This window comes from Triticum urartu, chromosome 7A (assembly GCF_056163025.1).
Source record: "Triticum urartu cultivar PI428250 chromosome 7A, HENAU_Tu73, whole genome shotgun sequence".
Lineage (NCBI taxonomy): Eukaryota > Viridiplantae > Streptophyta > Magnoliopsida > Poales > Poaceae > Triticum > Triticum urartu.
Window position 1 is genome coordinate 353046296 of NC_141879.1, and position 15954 is coordinate 353062249.

The window sequence follows — 15954 nt, forward strand, 5'->3', positions numbered from 1 at the left end:
TGAAATTCCTAAGAAAGATAAAAGAGATAGACTCACAAGGATTCGAACTAGGCACTTCCTGGTAGTAAGCAACGCTACACAACCAGTGGAATACATAAGTTTGGTGTCTAAAAATTGCATCATGGCTTATAAGAATTGTGAATGGCGACGTATCTAAATATGATTTGGAATTTTGAACGCGTCTTTATTTAGGAATTGGAATATTTATTGAAACAAAACATTTTAAAATTGTGAACAAATTTTATGAGTTGGAAAATTATTTGAAACCATGAACAAATTTTACGAGTTGGAAAATTGTTTGAAAACACGAACAAATTATGGAAATGTCAATTATTTTTCAATCTTGAACAAAATTTAGAAAAAGGGGAGAGTTTTGAACAAATTTGAAAATGTTAACCTTTTTCAGAACAGGAATATTTTTGGAAAAAATGGAACTTTATTGAAACTCTGAACAACACTTTGAAAAGCAAACAATTTTTCAATATGTGTACAATTTTTGAAACTGTGAACAACTTAGGAAAAGACACACTTTTTTGAATTTGATGAGCATTTTTCGAATTTTTGAACAAATTTTGAAAAACCAGGAACGTTTCTGTACTTCTGAATAATTTTTGAAACTCCAAACAAACTTTGTAAAAAGTAAATATTTTCTCAAATTTCAGACCATTTTTCGTAAAATTTCGTAAATCCCCAAACTAAATTAGAAGATCAAACATTTTTTTTTCAAATTCTGAACAATTTCTGAAAATCAAGAACATTTTTTATTTTCTAAACAAAAATTAAAAGGAAACATTTTTTGAACTTCTGAACATTTTCTGAAAAGCATGAATATTTTCAAAATTTAGGAACAAAATTTGTAAACGAGGACATTTTGTGAAGTTTTGAACAATTTATTAGCAGCACAAACAGTTTTTGAAAAAAAGGAAATAAACTGGAAAACAAAAAAGGAAAAAAGAAAAAAGGAAACAGGAAACAGATAAAAGAAAAAAGAAACGGGAAAAGGAAAAAGAAGGAAAACCGGTTCAAAAACCTCCTAGAATGTTCGTAAAACTGGAAAAAACTGGTTGGGAACCACCTAGAAAGTTCCCAAAACCGGAATCACTGAAATGTTAAATAGGTCGGCCCATCCCGAATGCTTGTTTGATCTCCCCTGTGCGTCGGTCCGGCAAATTGCCGCATCGAGCGGCAAATAGGAAAACCCCGTTATATTGGCGTTGCTGGCGCTCGCAGAGCCATCATACTAGGCCGGCCCAGCAACCTGCTGAAGCAAAAAAAAAATTATGATCACTGGTATTATATGGGAGAACAGATATTCGAAATCATGACGTGACCACCAACAAGCTACCACTGCTACCACCAGACCCAGTTGTCTTCCTTCTCCGCTGACCAAAAAATATATATCTATTCGATCCTTCTTTCAGTACTACACAAATATATACTCCCTCCTTCCAAAAATAAGTGTCACAATCTTAGTACAACTTTATATTAAAGTTAGTATAAAGTTGAGACACTTATTTTGAGACGGAGAGAGTATTATATATCTGGTATTAATTATCTAAAAATAAATTCACAAAAATATATAAATCACTAATTTTAAAAAGAGTTCAAAAATACGAAAAGTTTCTTCAAAAGTGAAAAAAGTTTGTCGATTGTGAGAAAATTTTCATCAATTTTGAAAAAGTTCATCAAATTTTTAAAAAAGTTCACGATTTTGAAATAGTCCATTGGGTTTGAAAAAAATCATCGAATTTGAAAACAGTTCATCGATTTTGAAAAAAGGCTCATCGAAATTGAAAAATAATATCCATTGAATTTTAAAACAATTCATCACGCTTGAAAAAAAGTTCAAAATTTTGAAAACACTTCATCATTAAAAAATAGAACACACATTTAAAAAAATAAAAAAAATAAAAATAAGAAAACCCGAATAAAACCGCCCCGAAATCTACCAGCGAACCGAGAAAAACCGGCATGGGAAGCTTCCCAAAAGCAAAGGATTCTCACGATTGAAGATACAAATAAAAGTAAGAAAGCAAGTTATGAAGCACTAGTCATTTGATGGCCCAATGGTAACTGTGTTGGCGTCGATGCAACCGAGCGCGAGTTCAAACTCCTGTGGGTGCATTTTCGACCAGTTTTTTTTATTTCTTCCTGTTTTTATTTGTTTCATTTTTCTTTGTTTTTCACTGTTTTTTGAGGGGTTTTGGTGTTTCTTCATCATTTCTCTCTGATTTACAATGGTTTTAGTCTTTTTAGTTCTTTCTCCATTTCTTCTTTTTAGTACATGTCTACTTTCTTTCAATACGCAATGTACATTATGAGTGTATACAAGTAAAAAGATATGATACACGTTAAACATTTTTCTAGCCTATTATATTTTTCTTAAACACTTTATTTTTTGGAAAGGACCACAAAGTTATATTGAAATTAAAGAGTGGTACAAAGCACCCCAACTTACAAGGAAATTGCACACTAGTCTCTGGAGAACCAACCTGCCCCTCCAACCACCGCGGGTTGTCGGCGTGCCGCCGCCACCGCTCCCTCTAGAGCCGGTGGGACCTTGGATATCTACAGCCGAAATAAATGCGGACGGGAAGTCTTCAACCTCGGTCCTGAAGGAACAACACAACAAAAGGAGAGATAGGCCGGCCATCGCTTGACCACGCCGAGGACAACACAACTCGCGAATCCTTAGAACACTTAGGAAATGGAGACAGCCAAGACGAGCCACCAACACCGCACCGAGCCTCCCCCAGCACCCCCAAAGAAAGGCCATGAACAACCAAACATGGCGAAGATGGGATCGAGGAACCCTAAATCCACCAGTTGGCCATCGCCTCCGCTGCGAAAATCGCACCTTGGATACCTATACTCACCGGATCGACGAATCCAGGAGTCCACGACATCGGAAGCTCGATGACTCCGCCGCACACGACATCGCTGTAATGGGGAAAGAGCTCTAGCGAACTTAGTCTACCACAACGCTGCGACAACCACCTCTGCAACGTCGCCAAGAACACCTACCCTATTATCTACACGCAGAACCATATATCCGGAGGGAAAGGACCACAAAGTTATATTGAAATTAAAGAGTGGTACAAAGCACCCCAACTTACAAGGAAATTGCACACTAGTCTCTGGAGAACCAACCTGCCCCTCCAACCACCGCGGGTTGTCGGCGTGCCGCCGCCACCACTCCCTCTAGAGCCGGTGGGACCTTGGATATCTACAGCCGAAATAAATGCGGACGGGAAGTCTTCAACCTCGGTCCTGAAGGAACAACACAACAAAAGGAGAGATAGGCCGGCCATCGCTTGACCACGCCGAGGACAACACAACTCCCGAATCCTTAGAACACTTAGGAAACGGAGACAGCCAAGACGAGCCACCAACACCGCACCGAGCCTCCCCCAGCACCCCCAAAGAAAGGCCATGAACAGCCAAACATGGCGAAGATGGGATCGAGGAACCCTAAATCCACCAGTTGGCCATCGCCTCCGCCGCGAAAATCGCACCTTGGATACCTATACTCACCGGATCGACGAATCCAGGAGTCCACGACATCGGAAGCTCGATGACTCCGCCGCACACGACATCGCTGTAATGGGGAAAGAGCTCTAGCGAACTTAGTCTACCACAACGCTGCGACAACCACCTCTGCAACGTCGCCAAGAACACCTACCCTATTATCTACACGCAGAACCATATATCCGGGGCTCCCTCACTCTTCCATCGCCGGAGCGGCGACTGGAGAGGGAGGGAACCTGCGGCCTGGCCGGCGGCGAATGCAAGGAACGACGACGCCTCCTTTTCGCCTCTCCTACACAGTAACCACCCCCTCTTGACCCTTGTTAGGACCGAGAGTATATCGACCAGAGGGGGTGAATGGGAGATTCAAATATTCTTTCGAAAGCTTTAAAACTTAATCCAAACACAACAGCGGAATAGAGTATCGAGAGAAATGCACTGAATCGGTTTTCTTCGTCAGATGCATATTCATCAATGAAGGCATTAACAACGGAACGAGTATGATGGATAATATGTTTAACTACAATGGGGGTTATGCAGCAAGAAAACAGGTGTAACAGAATGAGACATAACATAGCTGAAACTGAGAGAAATGCAACTGAAAGGTTACACAAGTAAAACAAAGATAACGACTGGCAACGAAGGAATATAGACAAGGGTAATGATAGAAATAAACTCAGATATACATAATGAGGGTCTTAGAAGAAGATACAAGATTAGGTCATCTATCAGCACAGAGCACGATTGAAAACTACTGAATGAAATGCATTAGAGAAGATATAACCAGTGGTGCTCAATGGCGACAGTAGATTTGGTAGACCAGTTCACCCTTCTGCCAAAGGGCTACGTCTGGTTGGAGAGACTGTGACTTAACACGGAAGATAAACTCTCTTCACCCTATTCTCCTTCAACGTAGAGCTGATCAGACTCAGGTTGATTTCACTCATGGTAGATCCGTGTCGGCGATCTCCAAACCTTCGGTTGACCTTCACGAACCGCAATCACTCTTGGTTACTGAAGATTAGGCTCGGTGAAGACAACAACTCTTCAACACTCGAAGCCAAACCTATCCGTCTATAGAGTGCGCAACTCTCAAGAATAACAGGTACAAGAACTCTCACTCAGAACTGTTGTGATTCCAAATCACTGCCTAAGTTTGGGCTCTGGTTTTCTCTCGGTGGATCTCAAACTCAAATCACTCGGAGAGGGGTTGCTCAAATCAATCTTCTCAGAAATCTCAAGCGAAGCAGCCTACGGATAACGCTGGAGCGGGGTGTCTATTTATAGCCGCAACCTTCCCAGATGGGAAATGACCAAATTGGACATCAGCTTCAGCCAATGGCCAAACGACACGATTCCAACGGTCGGATTCGAGCACAACAGTAACATTCCTTGCGAAGCAAGAAATGCTAACTCCTTGGTCCGAGTGAAATCTCTTGCGACGAAGAAGATCACAGTCTCTTACTAACAAGTATTTGCTCGGAGCACAAAGAGATTTCTCTCACAACTTTCATAGGTTGTGGCTAAGCATCACAGTTGATATAAGCATCGAGAACCTATACCCCTCTTAATAGTTTGGAAGTCCTATGACTCGAAAGACTGAAAGAAGAAGAACGAAATGAATGCTACGTCTTCATTTTGTCTTCGACTTCAATCGTTGTAGTCAATTTCTTCGGACGACGGTACCGAAACAAAAGCTTCGCTTCAGCAGTAAACTTTCGAGGGGTCGATTTCTTCACATTCCTCTTCTTGACTCTATCACTTCAACATATATAGCTCGTTCTTCTCTACATCGCATATATGCTTCGGTGAAGTTCCTTGAACTTAGCACCAGAGGCAACATTCTCTTCGGTTGTGTGTGGACTTCTCCTCTGTGTGCACTACAAACAAATTAGTCCATACCTGTTTCTGTCAAAAATCTCCAAAACACAAGGTAGGCAGATATTGCACCAAAAATCTACCCCTTTTGGACGATTGTTGACGAAACATGTCACATCGAATGATAGATAATGAATGTAATGTAATGCGAGGAATAATGAAAGATGAGAGAAGATTATGAAGATAAGATATTCTCCCCCTTAAGATATGCTTCGGTTCGGGGAAAATATATTTCTCTTCGTATGAGTGTCATTGACAACAAATTTCATACTAGAGTTCTTTCAATGCACTCAACCGTGTGTGAGATAGTTCCTGTCACAAAAACTTCGAGAAGGGTTAGATGTGAAACAAACATTGTGAGAATTGTGACATGGATAAGTCATGAAGGTTTTTTCAGAACACAGTTTGGATCCACATGAGATATAGTTTTCCTACATGTTAGATATTCGATATGATTAGAGCAGGATCGAATAATAATTCGTTGCTCAGAGTGGATAAGCTTCGAAGGTGATTTTCCTGCAATAAATGAAAGGAAGTGATATCTTTGAGGAAAAACACTTTGACAGTAAAAAAGATAGCCTTTAATGAGGCAATTGTGCATAGGCTGACTTTATCTTCCCGCAAGGTTAGATAATGAGAGATAGCAGTCGGAGCATATCTAATCACAACATGGTATCATCATTTGATGATTCTATGTTCTTCTTTGAGGAGGATTTATGTGTCCCTGTAAGACAGATAATCGTCTGTGGTAATCATTCACAACAACAACATATTTAAAAGTATCCGCAGACAAATAGAGCGAAGCAAATAGCATTGCAGGTGGGGGTTATTAACATTACATGATGATCGAGTGTTTCAGCACCACAAGCGGTGTGATAAGTTATTTGAAGCAAATTATTCGACCGAAAACCAAATGAAAGTTTGAAGCAAAACACCCTGCAAATCCCAATAAAACTATCACTCGATGTAATTCTCCCCCTTTTTGTCAACAAGTGTCAAAAAGGAAAGAGAGGACACACGAGGAATCACTCTGTGAGAGTATCTTCTGAGTTAGAATTGAAACCATTTGAAGACAATGGTGCGCGTCGGTTCTAAACAAACGGTTTTTAACCCCTTTCCGCGATGGCATTTGGAACCGTCGTCAAGTGAGTGTGAACGATAGGAGGGTCCTTCCCACACGACCCAGAAACCGTCGGGGATAGGGAGCCTTCATGCATACAATTGTCCCTATATAATCGTTTCCGATATCTCGAATATCCCAAACGCTTCATCATTGCTACTCGTTTGTGCTCGCATTGCCATCGTAGTCGAAGTTTTGTGGTTCTGCCTAAAACCAGGCAGATTCCAGGCACGAGAGTTTTTCAGGCAGATTCTAGGCACGAGAGTTTTTCGATGCTTGGCACATCACAAACAATTCATGATTATAAACCGTGTACGATAGGTAAACAATCACACACATTTAGTTTTCCTGCACCGTATGTGATAGTGTCTGACATCACACACGCTTTGTAAACGACAACTGTGTGCATGCTTGCACACGTTTCCTCTCTGTGAACCGTCTCAAATTATAGTGTGTATCGCAAAAGTTTGTGTTTTACCAACTGTGTGTGCGATAATGACCTGCACAACGTAATTTCGCTCTAATTTAATTGCTGCTATTTAAAATTATACCTAATTTAAACTTGAAAGTAGGCTATAGCTTTATTCATATCCATCAGGTTCAAAACAACCAATGCATTATTTGATTCACAGGTAGTTATGTTTAACAATTACATAAGCACCAAATAAAGAATGATGTACCAGGATTCTATACTTGTACTATTACAAATGGTAAAGAAAAAGGCGACAGACATTCCAGTTGCTGAACAAGGTGAAGCGGAATGGCCCTATTGTGCTCTACTGGATACAAAAGGCATGCATGACTCTAGTCCAACCCCTTGCGATGGCCGGCTGCCAATCCTGTAGTTTGAGAGATAATCTTGAGTAAACTGCTTCAGGATCCACTACAAAATAAAAAACCTTCAGATATTGTCATCTAACACAACTCATTACAGGCAGTAAAAAGAAGGCTACAAGGTTCTTACTTACCATCCTGCTGTTCACTGTTGTCTTGCATAAAGTGTAAACAAATAGTTCAATTGACATCTTTTGACCCAATTTAATAATAATCTTTATCAGTTTCCTCACTTGATGCTGGTTCATGAATATCTCATTGCCCCTTACGCAGAAAGGGTCAATACAAATAAACAATCATTAATGGTATTACTTAGCAACCAAACATAGTGTTTCACAAGATCCTGGATTCAGTTTACAGCAACAAAGAAAAACAAGTGTTTTTTTCAGGAACTTCACAAAGAATCAAAACATACAAATAAAGTAGATCATTTCATTAAGCAACTGATATTGGTCAATTTGATGGATTGGGTGGAACAAGAAATGCAAGCAGTCTTAAATTTTATATCTGCTATAAAATTCTATAAAGAATTATAGCCAAGTTATTCATACTAACTCAAGCAGCTGCCTTCATAGGACGATAAACATAACACAAGATGGACATTTCAATCTACAAAACAGTACCCATCTAACGATTAATATACACACAAAATTCAGCATCCAACTTCCTTGAAATTCAGAATCTTCTTATTTTTCACTACAAACATGTTTACAAGTAAAGAAAATACAGCTATTTGACAATTTAGCAGGGTAAACTGAATGTTGGGAATAAATCAATACCTGGTCCATCAAGTATTGTACAAGGTCCTTCACTCCTTTGCCTTTTAGTCTAGAAACCATGAAGTACCTAAGAAACATTCCACGCAATTTTAATCAGGCATATGAAAAAAGGAATGCAACGTAAATCATAGTGCAGACCAAGGGGTACCGCTCAAATCCAGGAATCAGGCCTGCACAAATCTACAAATGGTTAAGCAGTGTGCTTATCATGACCTTGAGATAAACTGTAACTGAAAATGGCTGGTCAACCTGAGAGGAAAAGATGGTGAGACTTTACATTTTCAGATGCCTATTGACATCAAACATTACTATTAGTAAATCATAGAGGTTAACTGAGCTCCAGGCACTCTCCACACGAACAGTGACATCCCTATGAGGAAACCCATGGTGCCCTAACATGAGACCTGGGGTATCAAAAAAGCACTGCAGAGGATTTTATCAGCTGGAAACAACTCAAACTTCGAGATTTTTTTTAACATGGTTCAGACAGGCATTTTCGACAGCAGGTCATAATTAGTTGATATTAATATATCATAATGGGAAAACAACTAATGCTTTACATTACACATATAAATTTCTTAATTTCCATAGAATAAAATAGATTGGATGAGCCAAAATATGTACTTGCACCACAGGTGTAACCAGATTTCTAAATGCAGTAAATAGCTTGCTAAAATAAAATAGTACCTCTGATCCATATTACTCGTCGCTCAAACAGATGTATCTAGATGTATTTCAGTGCTAGATCTAATCCGTTTGAGCGACAAGTAATATGGATCGGAGGGAGTACAAGAATTCCATGACATCATACATAATACACATCATTTTCAAATTGCAATTATTTGCCAAAGAGAAGATCCTGAAGAAGCCATGCTAAAGTTAAATATTGAAAAGTGTAGATCAACAGCCTACTAGCAAAAGCAGATATTTGATAGAAAGATACTATCTGAGTTTTCCCTTCTGTCAGCACGCCCAAAATTTCATGAGTTGTTGTATTTGTCTTGCGGGAGACTGCAGCCACTTTTGAGCCAACCTGTTAGCAGATATGAACAAGGAAACTTAAGGCATCACTATGGTTATATGGTAATTTCACTCTCACTAATAATGAAACTGAATACCACTTATTAAACCATAAGGCATCATATTAGCAGCACTGCAAGCATTAAGTGAACAATCCAACATTAACAATTGTTCCATTCCTGAACAGATCAGATGTCATCCTAGGACTTCCACAACAACTGATAGATGACACGATAAAACATAATACACTTTATTTGTCTTGAATGGCTCATGTTACTCTAGTATGTAGTAATATGGCATCTCAAACCATAGAATGACATGTACATAGCTTTTATTGGTCTTATACAAGCTATCAGTTTGCTTCTATGCATGAGTTTCGAAATTATCTCTCCCCTTAGTACCAAGCGATTGGACATGTTCCTACCATGTACTACCCCATGCACCCATGCAGGGCCAGCCCGGGGGGGTGGGGGGGGGGGGGGGGGGGGGCTCCCAGGTTTTACGCAGCAGGTAGCTGCTGTCAATCACTGTTCGCTTAATCGTCTATCGTCTTCCTTGTTCCCCTCGATCGCGAGTAGGCTCAAGCTAGTTGGGCCTCTACGGCTGCACTTAAAAAATAGGTCATTGGGCCTAGTCGAAGTGATAATAGCTACTACCCTAAAAAATCCGACGAGAATAACCTATCAATCAGGATCCAGATTAGAAAAAAAACCAATCAGGAGCCAGCATCACGCATGTCAAACATAGCGCCCGCCGCCTCTTCACCTCGGTCTAGATCACGATAGATGACCTAGGGATGCTTGCTTGAGGAGGAGGCCCTGATTGCAAGCAGTAAGACTTGGCGCCTGGCCCCGACAGCGCACCAGAACATCGTCTGTAGATATGGGCTTTTCCGGCCGATCGATGTCTTCCACGGTATGTATTATTAACTGTTATATTTTTGCATCTTAATAATGATGTTTGTAGCGCCGATCTCAAAGAGATTAGCAACAGAGATGTTTTAGATGCCGATCGAGTAGTTTTAAAATGAACTGTTCAATGACCGCACAGACGTGGTAGTTAAGTCTTGATTTTTTTTCCATTCACGCAACTAGATAAGCATAACTTTAGCACTGTTTGATTAGATTTGTAAAGATATGGATATGGAGTAATATTTTGCATACCAGTCATATGAATTGTCTCATCTATCTTAATTTCTCGACACTGCTATTTAGAATAACGATATTAACATTATTTAGTTCAAGAAGTACACTACATTTTAGATACATATTCCTTTTAGAACTATTTACGGCCTTTTGGTACCTCAAATACATTATTTACGACCTGACACAAAACATGGTTTCTTATTCAGATGAAATAAATATGGCTTTGTATTGCTAAAGATGTCTTGTCATAGATATACAACACTTCTTTGTCTATTTCCTCCAAAGATCATCATATATGCAGTTGACACAAATCACAATAATTATTGCTAATATTTTCACATGTACATGTATATCGAGTTATCGACTATCATTATTATGATTATGACGTTTATATTAGGGGGGCCTCAAGAGGTTTAGTTTCGCCCCGAGCCCTCAAAATCCCCATGTCATAAGATCTAATATTGACAATATTCATGAACGAAATACATAAAAAAAGGGGCAGAAAGAAAACGTACAACAGTGTTGGTGAGCGACGACTTGCCGGCGTTGGGCGCACCGACGATCCCGACGGAGAGCGACATCTGGTCCTCCTTCCTGACCTCCTCGGGGCCCCCCTCCTCGTCCTTGTCGGGCGGCTCCAGGGCGGCCTCAAGCAGCGCGGGCGCCACCTCCCGCGACCGCTCTTCCTCCACCACGTACGCCACTCCCACCCCTGCATTCTTCTCCCCGAAGAGCGCTTCGTCGGCGCGTGAGCGGAGGGAGGGGTCGAATCGGACCTTAGAAAGCGCGGAGAGGGGGTTGCGGACGGATGCGGCGGAGGCTGGGGATGGGTCCGTGGGTGGGAGGGAGAAGTCAGCACTGTTAAAATCAGCGTCGTGGGCGGCGGAGTCGGAGTCTGAGGAGGCGGCAGCGGCGGAGGAGGAGGATGAGGAGGAAGAGGCGGAGAGGAGGCGGTGGACGAGGAGAGGAAACTAGGTGGTATGAGAGGTTAGCTTTTGGAGCGGCCAGAGAGCTCGGACTATGCGGCGCATGGCGGCAGAAGGGGCGGCGGCGGCTGCCGGCGGAGGATTTAAGGGAGCGGAGGAGAGAAATGGAGCCTCGACGGAATTATTTGTGGGAAGCGGACGGCCGAACGGGATGTTTAGCGCCCACCACTTTGACGGGCCAAAACGTATTTATGTCTCACCTCAAGCTTCCTTGTGCGTGTACGCTCGCTCCCGGTCGGAAATTCCTATTTGCCGCTCGTTGCGGCAAGTTGTCGAGGCTAGGCACAGGGGGAGATCGACGAGGTGTTCCTATGGGCCAGCCCGTTAAACGTTTGAGCAACTCCGGTTTTAGGAATCTTCTAGGTGGTTCCTAGTCGGTTTTTTCCGGTTTTGGGAACCTTCTAGGAGGTTCCTAAACCTTTTTTTCTTTTCTTTTCTTTTTCTTCCAATATTTCTTTTTTCCTATTTTCTCTTCTCTTTTTTTCTTTTTCTTTCCATCTGATTTCTTTTCCTTTTTTAAGCTTACTTAAATTTTTAAATTTCGTTCCGGCCTTCAAACTTTGTTCTTGTTTTCAATTTTTTTCATTGTTTGAAAAATGATGAACATTTTAAAAATGTTCAGAATTTCAAATTTTCTAGTTATTTGCAAAAAAAGTTAAAATTTTCAAAAGCTGTTCAGATTTTCAAAAAGTTGTGCATGTTTCGGAACTTGGTTCCATTTTTTCAAAATTAGGTCATTTTTCAAAATCCCGAATATTTCTAAAAATATTGTCATTTTCAAAATTTGGTCAGAATTTTGGATCAACGTTTGAGTTACGGAAAATGTTCAAGATCTTCAAAAAATGTTCTCATTCACAAATGTTTTTTGAAAATTTAAAAAAATGTTAGCGTTTCAAGAAGTTTAGGAATTTAAAAAATGTTCTCATTTTCGAAATATGTTCACAATTTCAAAGTTTTGTTCAGAAGAATAAAAAAATGTTCTCATTTCTAAAAATTGTTTATGAATTTCAAAAATTGTTCATGTCTTAAATTGTGCTCGGGAGTTTAATAAATGTTCTATTTCAATAATATGTGCATTTTTTTAAAAAAATGTTCATGGTTTAAAATTTTGTTCCAAAGTTTCAAAATAATGTTCGGTTTTCAAAAAGTGTTTGCTTTCCAAAATTACTTTTGGAATTTCAAAAACATGTTCCTGTTTTTGAAAAATGGTTGTGTTTTCAAAGTTTTTTTCTAGAGTTTTATAAAATGCTCATGTTTCCAAATAATTAGGAATTTCCAAAAATATTGCTGTTTTGAAATAAATGTTCATGCTTCCTTTTTTCCCAGAGTTTCAAAAAAATGTTCCTTTTTTTCAAAAAATGTTTCCTTTTCTGAAAATGTTTCTGTTTTTAAATTTTGTTTAAATTTTTAAAAATTGTTTGCTTTTCATAAAATATTTCCTTTTTTGTAAATTTTTCACAATTTCAGGAAAATGTTCGTTTTTCAAAAATATTCTGGAATTTAAGAACATGTTTCTTGTTTTCAAAAAAATCACAATGTTAGAAAATGTTCAAGTTTTAGAGAACTTTCAGGTTTTGCAAAAAATGTTCTTGTCTTTTCTAAATTCGGAATACAAAACATGTTCACATTTTTTCAGAAAAAACTTGGAGTATCAAAAATATTTGCGGCATTTCAAATTGTTTGAAATTCTGAAGAAATGTTTCAAAAATGTTTTTTTGAAAAATCTCAATCCGGATGTGTGTTATTATAGAGTTGGGCGCCTTAATATTTCAACAGTAGCTATGTGGTAGGGTGGCTAGCTCGTCATAGTTTGTAGTCTGATGTGAGTGACATATAGGGATCGAAATCCTATCATAGCATGGTTTTTTCCATGTTTTTTAGGTCGCTCGATCCACAGGAAACACAATTCCATGGGCCGGCCCAGTGGTGTCTCGCCTGTGTGCATCCAACTCCTGTTTGACGCAAAATGCGTCTATAGGAGGCGAGCACCTGTGTGACGCTCGTTAGCGTCAAGAAGTGGAGCTTTCGCTGAAGGTGGGTACAGATGGGCCGACCCATTTAGAAGTCAGGAGTTCGAGCGCGTTAAAAAGATCGTCAAAAATTAACACTGCGCGAGCGATCGAACCTACGACGTCAACTCTCGTGAAGTCTTGACCTAACCAATTGAGTTGATATGTTCTACTGGTTTTTAAGCAGCGCAAGAGCTTAAAGTACAAGACAACTTTTCAAATAATTCGAACAATTCATGAAAATCGAGAACCAAAAAAAAGAAAATTGTGAACAAAATTTGACATACACGAAACCCTATTTAAAACCATGAACAACTTTTGAAATTCAAACAAACTTTTCAAACATGAACAATTATTAAATAGTAAATCGTTGAACAAAAATTTCAAAATTCCAAAACGATGAAATTTTTTTGAAATATACATTGAACATTTTTTTATTATACGCTGAACAATTTTAAATACATATTGAACATTTTTTTATTATAGGCTGAACAATTTTAAATACATACTAAATATTTTTTTATTATATGCTGAACATTTTTAAATACACACTGAACATTTTTGTATATGCCAAACAAAATAAAAAAACGTTCAACATTTCTGCAATGTATGCTGAACAAATTTTGAATTGTGAAAAAAATTTAAAAACCATGTTTTTTTTCTGAAATGATGAAGGAAATACGGAATTTCAAACACCTTTGAAAACGAAAAAATATAAAATAAAAAAAGAAGGAAAAAAGAAAAAGAAACAGAAATAGAAAAGAATAAAAGAAACAACAAAAGTCACAAAAACGGCAAAAAGAAAAAAAAACCGGTTTAGGGAACCTTCTAGAAGGTTCCCAAAACCGGTGTGCCTGGCACTTCCCTAACTGGCTAAGTGGGCCGGCCCGTCTCGCACAGCAGCTCCCACGCTTCAGCAAAGCCGCCTCTCCTGGACGCACGTGCGCGTCAAATAGGATTCGCCTAAGGAGGTCCCCTCGCGGTCTGCGGTCGTTTTGACGGGCACCTGAAGCGCCCTTGCGTTGGGCCGGCCCATATAGCGCTTTCTTCTGTCTTAGATTCGCAAAAATAAAAGGCGCCGCCTGGGAATCGACCCAGCGAACTATCTCTTCGATGTACGAGGTGTAACCACCGCGCCACATAGCGGCTTTGGTATCTAGTCTTTTTGAATATAGATCTGGTATCTATTTATTCCTTCTTCGTTCTTCTTTCTCCTTTTTCCTTTTTTCCTGTTTTGTTTTTTGTTTTTTATTTTTCTTCTTCCTGGTTCGATGAAACCTTTCAAAATACATGAACTTTTTTTTCATTTTGATGATTTTTTTTTCAAATATGGGCACATTTTCTGAAAATCCTTGAACTTTTTTCAATATTTGATTTTTTTTTCAAAATCAATGAACTTTATCCAAGTTTTTGTGAACTGTTTTCCCCAAATTTATGAACTTCTCTTCAATTTTTATGATCCCTTTTTTCAAAGAGTTTTTATCATTTATGCCACTGGTTGTGTGTCACTACTCGGTTTTGCCATTAGAAATTTCAACTGCTAAAAATATCATAGTTTCGTTAGGCGCATACTAAAAAATGCCACTGAACATCGTTATTGTCAGCTCAAATCCCATTTGCCATGTCATAATGACCAAAATACCTATAGAACAACATGTCAGCTCTCCCTCTATCTCAGTACAAAAAGTATAGGTCCCATCTGATCCCATTAACATTCTTATTTTCTCTAAAATTATTCGCTTGCTTACTCCTAACAAGTGGGTCCACACTTATCATTGTGAGATACAGAGAGTCAATGAGTTTGACCTGAAAATGACAATGTCTAATGGCATTTCTGAGCAAACATCTAATGGAGCCATTTTTGAGATATCTAATGGCATTTTTGAGCAAGCATCTCAAAACGATGGCAGTTTTTAGTAATAGTAATTTCTAATGGCAAAACTGAGTAGTGGGACACAACTAATGGCATTGTGATGGCCTCGATTTAATCGTACACTAATCATACACGTAAATGTGTATGATCAAGATCAAGGACTCACGGAAAGATATCACAACACAATTCTAGACACAAATAAAATAATACAAACTTTATATTACAAGCCAATGGCCTCGAAGGCTTGAATACAAATGCTCGAAGACACAAGAGTCAGCGAAAGCAATAATGTCTGAGTACAGCCATAAGTTAAAAAAGCTTGCCTTAAGAATGCTAGCACAAAAGTAGCAACGATCGAAAAGGCGAGGCCTCCTGCCTGGGACCTCCTAACTACTCCTTGAAGCCGAACTCCACGTAGAATCATCCTCGGGATCCTCTGGCTCTTGGACTCCATCATCTGGTTGCGACATCTGGGAAAAATGGAAAAGGGGGAAAAGAAGGGGCAAAGCAACCGTGACTACTCATCCAAAGTACTCGCAAGCAAGGATCTACACTACATATGCATTGGTATCAATGTAATGGGTAGTATCTGTGGCTGAACTGCAGAATGCCAGAATAAGAGGGGGATAGCTAGTCCTATCAAAGACTACGCTTTTGGACGCCTCCATCTTGAAGCATGTAGGAGAGAGTAGCAAGTGCAGCATCAAGTAGCAACGCATAGCATAATCCTACCCGACGATCCTCCCCCCGTCGCCATGTGGGGAAGCGATCACTGGGTTGTA

The 15954-nt window shown here is 39.4% G+C and overlaps 1 pseudogene across 1 annotated transcript; it reads right to left on the minus strand.

Moving 5' to 3' along the window:
* Positions 1-7106: 7106 nt before the first annotated feature.
* Positions 7107-11442, minus strand: LOC125518851 (GTP-binding protein ERG-like; annotated as a pseudogene). Its single transcript, XR_015611331.1, has 5 exons — positions 10820-11442; positions 9083-9172; positions 8288-8562; positions 8140-8206; positions 7107-7365 (listed from the first exon to the last, which is right to left on the minus strand). The product of XR_015611331.1 is annotated as a GTP-binding protein ERG-like (transcript).
* Between the last annotated feature and the right edge of the window lie 4512 nt (positions 11443-15954).